This window comes from Lissotriton helveticus, chromosome 10 (assembly GCF_964261635.1).
Source record: "Lissotriton helveticus chromosome 10, aLisHel1.1, whole genome shotgun sequence".
Lineage (NCBI taxonomy): Eukaryota > Metazoa > Chordata > Amphibia > Caudata > Salamandridae > Lissotriton > Lissotriton helveticus.
The window spans coordinates 712188549-712205723 of NC_136071.1; positions in this window are offsets into that span (position 1 = coordinate 712188549).

Genomic DNA, 17175 nt, shown 5'->3' on the forward strand with positions numbered 1-17175 from the left:
ACCACAGACGACCCTGTTTTCAATCTGAAAAGGGCACTGGCTTTTTCACTTTCAACCTGATCATCTATCTGCAATTACCGGGTCTAGAGGTTTACATAATTATAGTGCTGTAAGACCACGATGCGAAACTGCCAGATCAGTTGTTGAAAGTAGGAACTAAAAAGTCTAATGTTTGCCATAGAACTGTTTGCACTCTTCCACTATAAAATTTCATCACAGCCATCTTTTAAGGGTTTCAGGAGTGTTAAATGTATTAACGCTGGTTGAGTCCATTACACGCACCAGAAGTCTATCTATTTGAGTGTTGAGTTGAAAACTGTAAATCGTCTCTCTCAGAACTGTATCAACTGCCCAGAGTAACTGACCAGATACAGAGTGGCTGTGGAGCTTCGGATACGGAAATCAATTATTTGGCATAACGAATCCAGTATTGTTATTAGTTGGACGTCCATGTTCTTTTTGGGCTGGTGGGTATTTGAGGTTTGGAGTCATTTGGCCTCACACGAGGACAACACATTTATACTACTGGAATACATATAAACATTTTTGTACCTGAGCTATTAAATTGACATCAAATTTGCTTGATGGTAAAAATAGAGCTCAAGGTGATCTCCCAATATTTTTGTTACGTTTTCTTAAAGATAATAAATTCGGAGACTGAAACAAGTCCACAAGGGAAAATAAACATGTTAAAAACTAGTCAAAATGCAAAAAAGTGCTACTACGGAAATCAAACAAATGAAAATATTGACAGAGGTGACACTATCAGAGGCAAACATGCTTATTGGTAGTGGTAGAGAAATGACAGAGATGTGTATTATTAATATGGGCGAATATCTCTACCTTTCCCACTGATCATGAATGATCTAGTGATACTATATTGTGGCACAAATGAGTGCATAGATGTCATCAAACTAGACAGCACAACATAGTACACAAATATGGCAGTCTGTTGCAACACATCTGTTCGTCTCCATTGAAATAGTGCTGTACTCATTAAATTCAGTACATATGCACCAAAAAGTGACACCTAGAAACAGGAACGTCGCAGGCAATACAAGTCATGATAACCATAGTTGCAAGACAGCCAACTATTCACTCAAACAACTGCAGGGCACTACACTATATGACAGACTAAACCCCTCACACAAACAAATCTTAACACCCTTTTGTTGATCAGAGTACCACATTAAGAGAATGCCCCCCACGGATCCTACAATGGAAGGCGACACACTACAAGGTCAAGGAGGCATCTATGTCCCTGCACATGAGAGAAGGCCACAGGAAAAGGAAAGTCGACAACTAAACAAATCAAGAAATGCGCCAATTGAAAAATGAATGAAAAGCCCAAAAAAAAATGTTCAATGAAAAGATTGTGATCCTTCTCTTTGCTGATGACGCAGTGATTCTCTCAGAGTCTCGGGCGCACCTAAATTTGGTGCCCGCCCTAAAAGTCCTCCTCCACTCCTTCCCCATCCGCCCGTCCCATTGGCGATCCTACTGAGGGCCTTATTTCTACTCACAGGTCATGTTCTGTCTGAATACATCAGAGCATTAACCAGCCTGTGATTTCACATTTGCATCTTGTCCCCTCCCTTCAATCACCTATTCAGTTGCTAAACCCGAGGTGAGAGTCCCTAGGAGGGGTTCCTGGGAGAAGGAAGTTGAAGTGTGGGAGAGACAATCCACGGAAGTTAAGAAAATTAACATGAATTACACAGAGCTTGAAGGAATTGAACTGAACTGGTGGTCTGGAATGGAAGATGTATTCAAGGCAGCTCAGGAGGTCCGCTACCTGTGCACTCTTCCAACTGTACGCACCGCGGCCTGGGCCCTGCTTACCCATGCCGAAAGCCCGCCCTCCTCTCACATACACAAAATACTATGCATAGGCTGTTAGCAAACTTTTAAAAATATTGTAAAGACAGATATTTAAAAATCCGCTCCACTAAAACCAAAATATTGGCCTTGTATGCATAACCTCTCTTAAGGGAGCTACCTGTGGCTAGCGGCCAAGCTCTTGAGAGTGTATCAGTGTTTGACTATTTGAGCATAGGCTTTAAACATAAATTAAACTGGTGTGATCATATTGATAAGGCTGTACTCATTCTCAGATGATCAACTAATGCTGTGCACTATCGTAGGTGATAAAATTGTCAACCAATCGCTGGTCGTAATACTGCGTAGTTATAGACAGAAAGCCGCCACTGCAGAAATTTATGGAGCCAAACCGTAGGGCTAGATACTAAGGTCAAGCAATTGCAAATAGAAATAAAAATAGTATTACCAAAGCTTTGCCCTGCAACACTGCTAGTCCCTATGTATATGGAAACAGGTGTCAGACCTATATCCGATATTAGAACATTAAAATGCTGAGAGCTCCATTCAAGACAATGGAGTAGCTCTGGGCATATAATTGCTGGTATGTGCCCTGTGCTCCAACATTCCATTGTTTGCCTTTATGTTTCTCCCTTTTTAATATAGAACATTCTACCCTTAGTGGACGAAATGTTCTAATAGCCTAATAGCCCTTCTGCCTCAGGCAAAATACCTGTTATTAAAGGCTCTCTTCCTCGTTATTGGGCCCCACCTATGGCTTGGGCCTATAACTCTGGTTCAGGGCTAAAGTTTAATTTCATCTTTAATGCAGTTCCAATATCATTTAGATTAGAATGGTTTAAGAAACTGCAGTGGGAGATAACTAGCTTCATTTGGGCCTCGAGGAGGGGTGAGGATTGGTTGAAAAAACTCTGCAGGAAGGAAATAGATGGTGGCATAGCAGTCCTGGACATCCAGTACAATATTTGGGCCTTTCAATTGAAGAATGTCAGGGTACTACTAAAGGGGAGAGGCAGATGTATGTAGAGCATACGTTTTGGGCCATGAAATAGGTATCCCCTCTCCATCCGATCTTCACTGAGTGGGCACTCTCTGTCCAGTGGATTGGTAAACTTGATAGTAATTCTCACTCTAGAAAAAAGTGGAGATGTGGAAGCCATTAGAGAGGTGATGAAGAAACGATATGGTGAAAATCTTAAAATCTCTGTGGGGTCATCCGATGATTAAGACCTAGAAGCCAACATGTAAGAAATGCCAGGGCCACCATGCTAAGTCAATAAATGTTGGACAAGGCTTTGCGCACGATTAAGGCATGGAGAGTGGAATGTTGCAGCTTCTGCAACTCTCACCTGGGCCACTACCTGGTGGTCAAAGAGGACAAAAATTTTTTTTTGAAATTATGTCAACACCCACTTGGGTGAATGGCGGCCCATTCTTTCTTGCACTGGATCCACTATCCTTGGTATGCTGTGGTATTTGGCTATGTGCAGCTTCTATTCCATTCTTCTCCCCATCCTGTTGTCTCCTTTCTCCATTGTTTTTTCACCATCAGTCTACCGCTGTCTGTCTCTTCAGCCTCACTACTTCTCTTCTTTCTAGCCATGGTGCGTCCTCCACCTGAGTGCGCTCCTCTCCCCTGTTGTGCATGCATCTCTTACCTGCTCCTCGGTACTACCCTCTCTCCTCGAATCTCTCCAGGTCTACTGAATGATCCCCCAACCTTCAGCTCTTTTTCCCTCCAGCCATGCTGCCTTTTGTAGCTATAGTAATGGCCTGTAACTAAAGAGGCAGTTTGTTCCATGCTGATGGCCCTAAAAAGGAGAAGGACCTGCCTCCGGCCCTAGAATGCAGGATCCTAGGAGTATTGACCAAGGAAGCATTGGCTGAAGGAAGGTACCTAGAGGGAGCATTGAAACGAATCCATGCCCCTTATTCATGTCTTATTCACTTCCCATCTTCCTAAATGCATGTCCCTTGTGTGCACCTGATCCCATGCACATCACTCCACTAGCCTCAGCCACCTGGAGCTTTGTTACTTCTCTGCCATGCACCTTCCATCTATCCGGCAACTTCCTTACTCCATCTTTCCCACCTCAACACCCCTTCTGCCTTTTCTCCATTCCTATCCTGCTACACTCCTTTGCTCTTCTCCCCTAGTGCCACTGTTCCTCTCACCTACTTTGTCCAGCGCTCTCTCCAGTCCTACTGCATCGCTACTCCCAACTCCCAGCACCCTGTCCTGCATTGGTGCCCCGGGTGTGCATGGCACTTTTCACCGTAATGGTGATTTATTTTCACTACTCATCCCTCATCTGTGGAAATAGGTGCTGATTTCCTTTGCTTGCACTGGTGCCCACTTCACCCTTGCCACACCACTAACGGGTTAATCTCATACAATTCAGTGAAGACTTAGTAATTCTTGCAGGACCTGTGCTCATTCTCATGGAACTGACCATGTACACTTAAACGGGATTTCAACAATGAAACACATTACTGGCCAAATGAGTTCATTTAATAAAGGCTCAGAAATGTTCATATCATGAGCCTTACCAGCCTCAAGGATAGCAACAATACCTAATAAAGGACATATTATACCAGAACTTTGATTTGACTGATGCCTGCAGCTCGCAAATGAGAAAAAAGACTTATGCAGAGTAGGAAGTGGAGACCCCAGAACGTCATGCTCATCTGTTACGGAGGTTCAGTCGCAGCTTGAAGGGCCCACACTCGCAGAGGATGTAGGACTGCAGGAAAGTAAACAATAGGGTGGAATGGAACTACTGGCTGATGCAGAAGGTTCTAATGTGAACACATGCTACTGTGGCCAGAGGAAGAAATTAAATGCAGGCTATCACTCAGTTCAGCAGCATGAGCACAGGATCTGAACAAAAGCTCCCTGGTAATGAGGAATAGCTAGTTTCTGAGTTATAGAAAGGATTTATTGAGAAGGCCAATAACTGGCCAATCAGAGAACACCCACGTGAGAGGAAAAAATTAGAAACATTGCTGAGGATCCTCCACCACTTCAGAAATGGGGCTCAGGTGAGTAGAGTCAACACGGTATGTGATGGTACTGGTGTGGAGATTTTGGAAAGCAGACTTGTGAAAAGTAGAATTATCCCTCATGGAACACGGCCCATATATAAGGAAAGGACACAGGTGTTTAGCAAGGCTATTCATTTAATTGTGGGACCACTGCCTACATGAGTGGAGTGGTGTGGCTCACTGGTTAGAGGCGGCAGACCCGTAAGCAGAGGACGGCCCGGGACCAGGGTTCGATTCCCGACGCGGCAGGGTCGTGGACCAGGGTCAGCGGGCTCGATAATTCTCGCCTCGGTGCCTACTCTAGTCAGGGACCACACTCGGCAACTCTGGGCATTAGCTTGCCTCATCTTCACAACGGCCCCCCAGACCGCCGGGGATGCTTGGTCGCACCTTAGAGATACCCATTAGGGACCATCTCTCAGGGTGAGCCAGGACGGGTTCCCCAGCGGTCGAAGCGCGGAGATACAACCCCGGGAGTTGATTCTAGCGCTATATAAACCCACAATTAAATTAAATTAAATTATGAGGAGAGGAGAGTCACCAACCCATGCTGCTAAATAACTCTTCAGCAGTAATAGGGAGTTCCAATCAATCCTACTTCAGGCCGCATGTTCTGAGTAACACAGGTTGTTTCCCGGTATATTCTGTATCAATAAAGAGGAAAGCTGAGCTTGTTGGATAGAGAAAAAATATTAAACACTTTATCAACTACCAACCTAGCAAGAAATACTAAAGTAGAATACAGTCTGCCAAATCATCTTAAAAGGAATAAGAAATTTTGAGCAAAGGACTAGGAAAAGAACATGCTGCTAGGAGATTGGATGAATTAAGTAATGAGGTTGGAGCTTTAAAAGAGGGTGTAGATCAGGGTGTGCACAGTCTTGGTGTGAAAGGTCTGATAGGCAGCTTCCATCAATCCACTAACCCCAGCTCCTCTCCACAACAAAACCGCCGCCCCAGCCAAAACAATAGTTATCAACTTTCAAATCCTTTGCAAATGTTACGAGGATTAAAACACCTTCAAAATCTATGTAGAGGGAAATTCTTTCGTCGTCATGAATCACTAATTAGAATGTGTCAGAGGGCCTAGTTCAGATGAATGCAGCAAGCAATTGTAAGCAGTTTGAAGAGTTCATCTGCTCCTTTGAATGGATGGCGCTTTATAATCCATCAAGGTATTTACGGATTAAAAAATCAAAAATCAGGTAGAATGGTTTAAAAATATCTAGGCATCTGAGAAACAATTTTACACAATTGAGGTACTTTTTGAAGCAAAAAAAGAAGTTCCCTATTCAGAGGATTATCTTCCCAATTTGGGAATTAAAGGCACTGTGGCATCATTCTGTACAATTCTATTATTATAATGTAATATGCCAGATAGTGCAACACCGTATCAAGCAAATACCGAGGACAAAGTGAGTAGCATTGCTATGTGTGATGTATAGTTAACATGGAAGCGCATTCATTTTTGCTGCCTTTACCATGTCACTCTCTCCTGGATTGACGTTGTAAATGCAGGTCATGGGTTTAGGTTACCACTTTTCATGTTCCATATACAAAAAAGTCTGAGGGCCTGGTACTCCGCCGCATTTGGAATGGAGTATCCTGTCCACAAAATCCATGGTTGACCTCTTCATTTAAAGATAGCTCAGTTGGCTACATTGACAGAAAGCTTCGTCCATCAGCATTACAGAGTATGGGCAGTCGAGGGAAGAACATCACACTGTCTGCCCAATTTAGCTTGGAAGGTGAAATGTCTGTTTTTCTGTCCAGCATCACCATGAAGGCTCCAAGAGAGTGGGGGTAATTTGTGTTTTGTTTTTCAGAAACAATTCCAGTTATGGGAGTTCGCTTCTGAAAACAAAAACCGAAAAAGTTTAGTAAACTATTCTCAAAACCGATGGTTGGCATCCACCAAACTGTTTTGTACCTTCAACAGAAGCACTGTGACAGAATTTCCTTGCTATGTGCAGGGATGAGCTCTGGGTTGGCAGTCATCTCTAAGTTTAATGGATAGAATTTCATCAGGATGATGGAAGTAATGTCCTCACCTACCCTTACAGCATCTGTCAAACCATAAATCAGGCCTTTAATTTGGCTTGGTAGGCAGTGCTCAGCTACGCATACAAATTTTGAATCACAGCGATGAGTGTGCAGCAAAGCTATCACTATCCGTTTAGTGTTGCATGTTAATAGGTTGTGATAATTGTCTTATGCTGTCAGTCAGCATGTGCCAGTAGACATAGGAGCACCCTGCTTGCCACTTGCCTGTGGACTTCAGTTCCTGCTTGTTCCAGCCTAATCCAGTGACACCGTCATTGACCGGGGTTTTCTCCTCAGGTTTTCTAGACAGGCTTTTACCGCTCATCGCTCCTCTTGCCAAAAGATGCCCCGTCCACTTCAGGATCAACTTAATGCAGGCTGCAATATGACTGCAAAGTGGATGCATGAAGTGGGTGCACCACTGGCACACCAAAGGTGCGCTACAGGTAAGCCTGTCTGCACTTATCTGCTCCTGTAACACACCCAGCACCATGACCCCTGGCCCTTCTGCCCCACACAGATAAAGCATCACTGAGCTCTACAGCCTGAACCCAGACGCCGCAACAAACACTGTTGCTGTGCCGACCAACGCTCCACTGTAGGACCTTTCACCTGCATCCACTGCCACATCACTTGCCATAGCACACACCAGCCCACCTACCCTGAAAACACTACAGGCACCACCTAAACAAAAACACCATCTTGCATGAGCCTTTCTTAAAACACACTCACCATGCAAACACACCACCCAGAATTTGGACCTGATCCCCACTCTCACATCAGAAGTCCTCTTCCTCATTGAGACCTGGCTCAACCCCACTTTCAAGCCCAACATCGCCACCGCAATACCTGAAATACATGATCACCCACCATGACCACATCAACAAGCCTGGGGGAAGGATCGCCAACATACACAAGGAATCAATCCAAAGTGCCACCACAATTGGCAACATCACCCGAGCCATGGAACACATCAACTTCCAACTCCAAACAAAAAGTAAAAGCACCATCAGGGCCACCCTTGCTTACCGTCCTCCAGGACCACGTCCAGCCTTCTGCAACTTCATCAACAAATTCATTACCCACCTCTCCATAGACACCAACAACTACATTTTCCGTGGTGACCTCAATTTCCATCTCTATGACCACAATGACATCAATACTACCCACCTTCTCGACAGCAAGAACAACATCGGACTCACCCAACTCACCCATGTCCCTCACAACCCCACGCACACAGCAGGCTACACGCTGGACCCTACCTTCATCTCCAGCAACCGCATCAGGTACAGCCACACCACAGAACTCACCTGGACCGACCACTCCACCATCTACTTCATCACCACCAGCTCACGGACCTCTGCTGCCAGTCTGCTGAATGCCTTCCATTGCAGCTGGAGCAAAGTCCAAAAGGACACATGGATCAACACCATCAACACCACCCACCCCATCTCCTTCAACAACCTAACCAGAGTGTCTGAAACTTCAACAATTGGATCACCAACTGAGCCGACAGCATCACTCCCAGTGGCAACACCAAACCACCGAAGGTCCACCAAGCAGACTAGCTGGAACACCGAAGGCCTCCGAACTGCTAAATTACACGGTAAACAACTGGAAAGGAAATGGGGAAACCAGGAAAGGCACGACAACACAAGTTACCCTTTAAGAAAGCCTTCAACCTCTTCCACAGACAGTTGAGAAAATCAAAGGAAAAGGCCTAACCTCGTCAAAGAATTCTCCAACCCCTCAACTGCAACAAACAACATTACCTCCTCACAAAAAATCTGCGACAACCTTGTAAACTTCTTTCACAGCAAGATCGCCAACGTGGACAGAAACATCAAACCCCAGCTCAAGGCCACCAACTTCTTGAAGCAACAGAACAATCCTACTACTACCACAGACATCCGACTAACCAAATGGAGCCAGTTAGCCCCACAGGACACACTTCCATCATGAACTTGGTCCACTTAGGGACCCCACTCGACCCATAACAGCACCTCATCCTCAACCCAGGCAAAGCCAGATTCAGCCACATACTCACCACCTTGTTCAAATATCTCAATTGCAATGGCCACCTTCCCCATGGACTGCAAACATGCAGAAGTCAATGCCATACTAAAGAAACCATCAGCAGATGCCAGCGAACTCAACAACTGCTGACTGATTTCCCGGCTCCCGGACCCAGCCAAAGTATTAGAAAAGACATTATTCAACAACTCTCCTCACATGTGGAATAGAAATTCCTACTTGACCCCTCCCAATCCAGATTCTGCAGCAACCACAGAACTGAGACAGCCCTCATTGCAGCTACTGAGGACATCCAAGCCCTACTCAAAGGGGACACTGCTGCTCTAATCCTCCTAGACCTCTCAGGTGCCTTTGATTCGGTCTCCCACCACGCACTCATCACAAGGCTGCACAACAGTGGCATCCAAGGAGCCACTCTCAGATGAATCGTCTCTTTCCTCACCAGGAGAACACAAAATGCCTGTCTTCCTCTCTTCACCTCTGAACACAAGTAAGTCATTTGTGGAATACCCCGAGGATACTCGCTCAGTCCCAGACTCTTTAACACTTATATGATACCTCTGGCGAGCATCGCCTAACCAACAGACTTAACATCATATCCTTCACCAACAACACACAAATCATCCTCTCCCTTTCTGAAGACACCAAGAACAGCATCCACAACTGCATGACAGACATCACCAACTGTATGAAGGACAACTGGCTGAAGCTAAACGTGGACATGATTTTCAGAACCAAAAGCTACCCATGGAAAGCATCCTGGTGGCCCTTGGAACTCAAAACTACTCCTACCCCTAATAACCATGCTTAAACCTGAGGCATCATTCTGGTCAACAAGCTAACCACAATGACACAGATCAACTCTGTGTCCTCCTCCTGCTTCTTCATCCTCTGCATGCTTCTTAAGATATTCAAATGGCTACTCCAAAGCTCAAGACGCACCATCACCCAGTCCCTCGTCACCAGCCAAATGACTACAGTAACGCTCTCTACACAGGGATCACAGCTAACCTCCTCCGCTGACTACAGACCATACAGAACTCCGCAGCCAGATTCGTCCAGGATCTCCCTAGACAAAGCCACCTCAAGGAACTCCACTGGCTCCCTGTACGGAAAAGATGCAATTTCAAGCTCCTAACCCAGGCATACAAGGCCCTACCGAACTGCGGACTCACCCACTTGAACCGTCATTTGAACTACCATCAGCCCACCACACACTTTCGCTTCACGTCCCTTTCTCTAACGCTACCCCCGCATCAGACGTAGCAGAGGCAAAGGTCGCTCCTTCTTCTACCTAGCAGCAAAGACATGGATCAGGCTACCCTTTCATTGATAGACCTCCCCATCTCTTTCAGAGTTGGGAATGTCCCTGAAGACCTGACTATTTGGCTAATCAACTTGACCATGCCACCACCTTGATACCATCATGGGTGACAAGAGGCACTCTGCATATCTAAAAAACAATAACACAGCCAAAGTGGAGATACATAAAGCAGTCCAAGACCAGATGTGGCAGGATATTGGGTACTAGAGAAGGAGAAGCATTAATGGGTTCTCATGGGTGTCCTGTCCCGAGGTGTGCGTTTGTGCTTGTGTGTGTGCACGTTTGTATTCACATATGTGCTTATCTGTATTTGTCAGAGTGTCAGAGACGTCCAGCCTGTCAGTGTCCCTCCAGCCTGGCAGTGACCCTTGTTGGTGAGTCCTGGGATCTTCGACTACCCATTGCCCTCACATTATATGTGAGACATTTTGATCATACTTCATCATAATAAAACCCAGCACTAGTATAATGGTAACCTTTCCTGACCTCGTGTGGCACTTATTATTTTGCATGACTGATTAATAGCATTTGTTTTCAAAACAGTAATACTCTGATGATCCACTGAGCTAGACCCAATAATAGTGAAGTCTATATTTGGATTCTCTAAACAAATTAAGAAGTGCAATGGGAATTATTACTCATTCCCACCAAACAGTCACAATTGAGCCTTTTCTCAAAAACCTCACTTGTGACTGTGTTTTATTTACTTGTAACTTTGACAGCTTTTCTTGCCACTTCATTTTAATCTATGGGCCTCCTCACATCTCTACAACTAAACTTTCCCAGTCAGCAGGGAACATTGAACATTTCATCGTAGGGAAAAAAACAAAGTTCTAGGAGATGTAGATCAGTGTTCGGAAAATCCTACAAGATCCATACTACTTTAATGTGCATCTATTAAATTCCAGTCTAACTGACTTAGCTGCCACTTATTGGATTTCATTTTCTCCACCTCCGAATCCATGTAAGTTGACAAACCAATTTCCTCTTCTATGAAACGATGGCTGTACAATTCCTTTACCATTTGCCTTTCAGATTCGACTAATTTACTTGCATCTGTTGAATTTTAAAACAACAAATGCTGAAATTAGGGTTCTCCAGAATCTATCGCCCTGCAGATCTCCCACATTTTTGTCACCACATCTCCATTCCCCCTTGATGATCCAAATAAGTTTGGCATGTTTTAATGAAGGTTTGTCTGAAACTTTGAGCCACATTATACCATACCAAAAATATAAGAATATCAACACTACTAAACACAATCCCAGATTCTGTTTCACACTTAACAAACTGAAACTCAAGTTATACCTGCTTAAAACAAAATGTTATCTCATAAAATTGGGTGGTGAGTCATAGGGAGGTGGACCTCAAAGAAATACACAAGAAATGTATTTGTCCATATGAAATTAGGTGCTAATGAGGTAGGTAGAACCACCCCACTCCCAAATATGTAGTCAAAGACAACATAGCAATGTACTGATAAACCTCCAGCACACACTAACATATAATATCGATAATAATAATCAAAGACCAGCAGTTCTCTGCTTTTTACTTATTCTTTTTTGATTAATTTGTCCAGTTATGGAATATTTTATCCTCATAAGCTAACACGTGTTTTACCACTCAATGGGAAATATCCTGTGACTTCTGCAGGGCTATACCCTCTTCCAAAGTTCCTTAAGATCGATTTGAGCCACTATGAGATTGATACACCATACAGGAACGGGTACATACCTGAAAGGTACACTTGACACATGGAGCAAGTTACTGATGAACCTACACACTAATAATTTATAACGGGACCTATACTGAGTTAATAAATAGAAGTAGTATTTGTCTATGAAGCTGAAAGAGCGGGACAGAATTACAACAGATCGTAAGTAACTTTGGAAGAGAGTATAGCCCTGAGGAAGTCGCTGGATATTTCCCATTGAGTGACGAAACACGTGTTGGCTTATGAGGCTAAAGAGTTCAACAATTGGACAAAAGCATCAACAAAGAATAAATAAACAAGAAGATAACTGCTAATCTTTGATTATTATTATCAATATTATATGTTAGTGTGTGCTGGAGGTTGATCTGTGAAAGAAACTATAGACAATACTATGATCATGCCCTAAAAGATCTAAACATGAAACATACTAACATTTTTAAGCAACAGGTTAAAGTTGCTAGCGTAGCTCAGTTCATGGGCCTTATAAATAAAGCACCTAAATTAAAGAAGCAGCTCTACAGAATTATTAATGAACTCCAGTGCCCTCAGGCCTCCAAAATACCCTTTACTGCATCTGAAAAACCAAGCATCTGACAAATATTGCCTGCCATTTTTATGGAAAAATGTTAAAAATTTGGGATGACATTGAACTTGAAAATATTCCTATCGAACTTAAAAAATTCCATGAAACTACAATTGGTTCTGATGCATTTGGGGTTTCCTTTGGTCACTTTAATCCAGTATTGCAAGAGACTCGACTAGACTCTTTAAATAACATTCACCCATCTGCTTTCCTTAGAGATAGTTGCCCAGCCAGATGGAGGAAAGACTCAACCCACACTCTACCTAATGATGTACACACTATCCTTAATAGCTGATTTAACTCTGCTATTGGTGTTGAGGCCCTAATCTTACTTGATTTTTTAAGGCCTTCAGCGCAACTACACTTGCTGTAAGAATTTCAGATGTTCATATTAAAGGACTGTCTCAAAAATGGATAGAGTGTTTCCTGGCTGAGCTCAAATAACCTGTGGCACTTCCATAATGCTGATTGGAGCTCAATTTACTCTGCTGTGGTGTCCATCTGAGGTCTATTTTTTTGCCCCTTTTTTCTAACATCAATATACACCACCTAACCATACTGCTCGATCTTGTTGGGCCACATCTTTACATGTACGGAGATGACACCAAACTAATCGTTGGGTTGGCTCATTAGCTTGAAAGGATATCTCCTGAGGCGGAAGCCGGGAGGAACGCTACTTTTTTAACCAAATTGAAAATCTAACTGTTTTTACCTGTTGTTGCACATTCTCCTGGGCAATCCCCCTCCCTAATACTTGCTCAAGTTCACCCCACGCAGCCAATCTAAACGCTGCCGTGGGTCAGAGCACTAATTTGCCGCCATTAGCCGGGAAGCCAGGCCACGCCCACTGCCCTATAGCCACACCCCTCCCCTCCCCCTAAAACAATGTGCCTCGGCCTCGCACCAGAACGGGCCATGGGCCCAGTCCCCCTGCACCTTCCAGCTCGTCTCCCTTAAGCTACTCTGCAGGCACACTTCGGCAACTCATGATTAGTACCCCTGAACCCTGCCTCCATTCAATCTCACCCGAAGAGCGTCATAACAAATGCAACCATTGCTCATACAGACTCACCCCTCACTCCGCCCCCAAAATTAGCACAATCAAAATGGCCCTGCTCAACTGCAGATCCCTCCCCAAACACAGCACCGAGATCAACCTTCTAATACTGAACAACGATATCGAAGTGCTGTTCCTTACGGAAACCTGGATCAACTCAGCATCAGACCCAGACATAGTCCACTCCTTACCCCCGGGTTACCTAATCAAACACCTAGACAGACCTCTAGGGCCAGGAGGTGGCATAGCAATTATCACCAAAGCCCACCTCTCCTGCCAACTCAAACACAGCCCAATCCTCGACTGCGAAAACACTCACTTCTCTGTACACCTTTCCCCGGAGAAAACTCTGTCTGGACTATTGATCTACCGACCCCCAGGCCCACTTGGACAGTTCCCTAACTCACTGGTGAACACAGCCACCTCCCTAGCCTGTCTTTCCTCCAACTTCACAGTGTTAGGAGATCTTAACATTCACTTTGATGACCCAGGGAACAAAATAGCTGTAGACCTCAAAGAAGATCTAGCCGCACTCAGCCTCTCCTTGAAAAATCCTCACCCAACCCACAATAAGGGCCATCTCTTGGACCCTATCTTCTCTAACATCCCGGAACTCATCACATTAATACCCCTCCCCATCCCCTGGACAGATCACCACCTGATGCTTCTTAAACTCCCAATCACCACCGAACCCACTCACACCCTTCCACCCCAAGCACCCTCTCGCCCGTGGCACAAACTAGACACGGATGCATGGACCAGCCAGCTGACAGCCTCCACTCCCAACTTGGATCCGGACCCCTCACTAGCAGACACCCAAATTCGAACCTGGATAGAAACACCCCTAGACTCGGTCCTCCCCGTCAAACACCTCCCCAGTAAGAGGGGATCATTCAAGTCACCTTGGTTTACTCCTGAACTGTGTGAACTACGGAAAAAATGCAAAAAACTTGAACGCCTCTGGAGGAAAGATTGGGCCTCAAACAGCAAAGAAACTTATAAATCATCCATGAAACAGTATAAAATACTTATAAAAAATACGCAAGCTGCCTATTTCGAAGGGAAAATTCTAGCTGCAGCCAACTCTTCCAACGAGACCTACCGTATAGTACGGTCACTTATGAAAGTCCCCAAACCTCAGCCTGTCGCTGACCCCACCGGCGCCAGATGCACCCAACTTGCAGAGTTCTTCTCATCTAAAATTCTCAAAATCCTAAAGACCTTCCCGCAGCTCCACCCCCCGACAGACCCACCAGCCTGGCCTATCGACCAAGACGCCCCCTTCCTGGATGCCTTCCTCCCCATCTCCATCGAGAGGTTGGTGGCCACCCTCAATCAAGTGAAGAGTGGGTCCCTGGCCGATCCTGCGCCCATGAGCAAGCTGAAATTAGTTGCTCCCACAATATCCCCCCTCCTAACCAGGCTGATAAATGCCTCCCTCTCCCGAGGGACAGTTCCCGCCAACTGGAAAAGTGCGATAGTACGCGCACTCCTCAAGAAACCCCACCTAGACCCCACGGATCCCTCAAACTTTAGACCTATCTCCCTCCTTCCAGGCATCAGCAAAGTGGCAGAAAAAATCGTGAAGGAACAGCTATCAACCTTTCTAGAGACCAACAACCTCCTTCGCCACTCCCGTTCAGGGTTCAGACCAGGACAGGGGACAGACACCGCCCTCCTGGCCGTGACAGAGGAGACCAGATCCGTCTTGGACGCAGGGGGATCAGTGGCAGGGATCCTCCTGGACCTGAGCGCCGCCTTTGACACGGTGGACCATACCATCCTCCTTCACCGTCTCCACAAAACTGGAATCATTGGGACCTCCCTGGCCTGGTTAAAATCATTTTTGGAGCATAGGACCTTCCAAGTGGCCGATAGTCACGGCCACTCCAAAGCTCTTCCCCTTCAATGTGGGGTTCCCCAGGGATCGTCCCTGAGCCCCACACTTTTTAACGTTTACATGGCCCCCTTAGACGACATATACTCACCATTCGGCATAAAGGTGGTCATGTACGCCGACAACACCCAACTTGTCGTCTCCATCAATCAGGCCGACCAGTCCATGGAGAATCTGGCCTCCTGCCTGCATAATATATCCAAATGGATGGGCGACTCCCGACTAAAACTCAACGGTGAGAAATCGGAGATTATGCTCCTAGGCGACCCTCACAAACTCCCCAAGTCCCTTGCCTGGCCACCCAGCATGGGCTCCCCCTACACCAAAAAATTAAATCAAGAGCTTAGGCTTTTGGCTCGACCAGGATCTCAGCTTCAGATCCCAAGCGAGAAAGACAGCCGGCACATGCTTTGGGCTCATGCGAACTGCCCGGAAGATCCTCCCTCTTATCCCCCCCCAGTCCAGAAAAATCCTTATACAGGGCCTTATTATCTCTAGGCTGGATTATGGAAACGCCCTGTACCTGGGCGCCCCAGTAGCTGTCATCAAAAAACTTCAGCACGCTCAGAATGCCGCAGCAAGATTCCTCATGGGGACGAAATCCAGATGCTCGGCTAAACCCTCCCTCAAAGCGCTTCACTGGCTCCCCATTCAGGAGCGCATCGCCTTTAAAACCCTATGCATCTCTCATAAAATCTTACGGGGTACAGTCCCTCCCATACTAAAACCACTCATCAAACCCCATAAATCCACCAAACAGCTCAGGTCAGACTCCCTTTTCCTTGCCAGCATCCCCAGAATAGGAAGAGCGCGCACGGGTGGGCGCCGCTTCGCATAAAACGCCCCTAAGCTCTGGAATAGCCTCCCCCTTAGCATCCGTAAAGAAATCAACCTGCTGTCATTCCGCAGGCTACTGAAGACCTGGCTCTTCCCCCAATAATTCCCCCCCAGGAGCACTTCAGGCTCATACTATAGCGCTGGGACGCCCTTGGGTAGCTACGCGCTCTACAAATCCAAATCAAATCAAATCATCTGTTGAAGCATTTGGGGTCTCGGCTATCATCACTAACAGATTGCCTTTCACTTTCACCTTCGTTGATACCCAGCAATTTCATGAAACTTAAACAATGACAAATGGATCTTCTAACTTCTCCAGACTCTTCTATACTGGTTCTTCTTGAAAGGGTTATGGGTGTTGTTCCAGTGACAATGCCTGTAGCTTTGATTCATAACCAAGGTATTCAGTTTAATGACAGCCTGTTTCTTAAGGATCCAGATCCCCACGGTATCCAACTAGTGTTTGCTCCAGCTATAAACTCTGAGAGACTTTTTTGTTTCATTGATTGTTTTTACAATGTCACAACAAATAATGCTATGGTCCAATCCAAACTAAATTACAGTAACTCAATTTATATAGCAGCTTTCACAAATTGTCTACTTCAGCTACATCTCATGCAACATGCAGCAGACCATCTTATTAACAACGTGCCTGAGCATGCAAACGTATTCCCTTTCCTTGGGCAGCTACATTGGCTGCCAAATCATTACAGAGTTTGTTTTTAAGGCATGGAGATTGTTCAAAGAGGAATGTACCAAAAAGCCCAAGACTTCATGGCTAAAAAGTGTTTGTGATGCATTC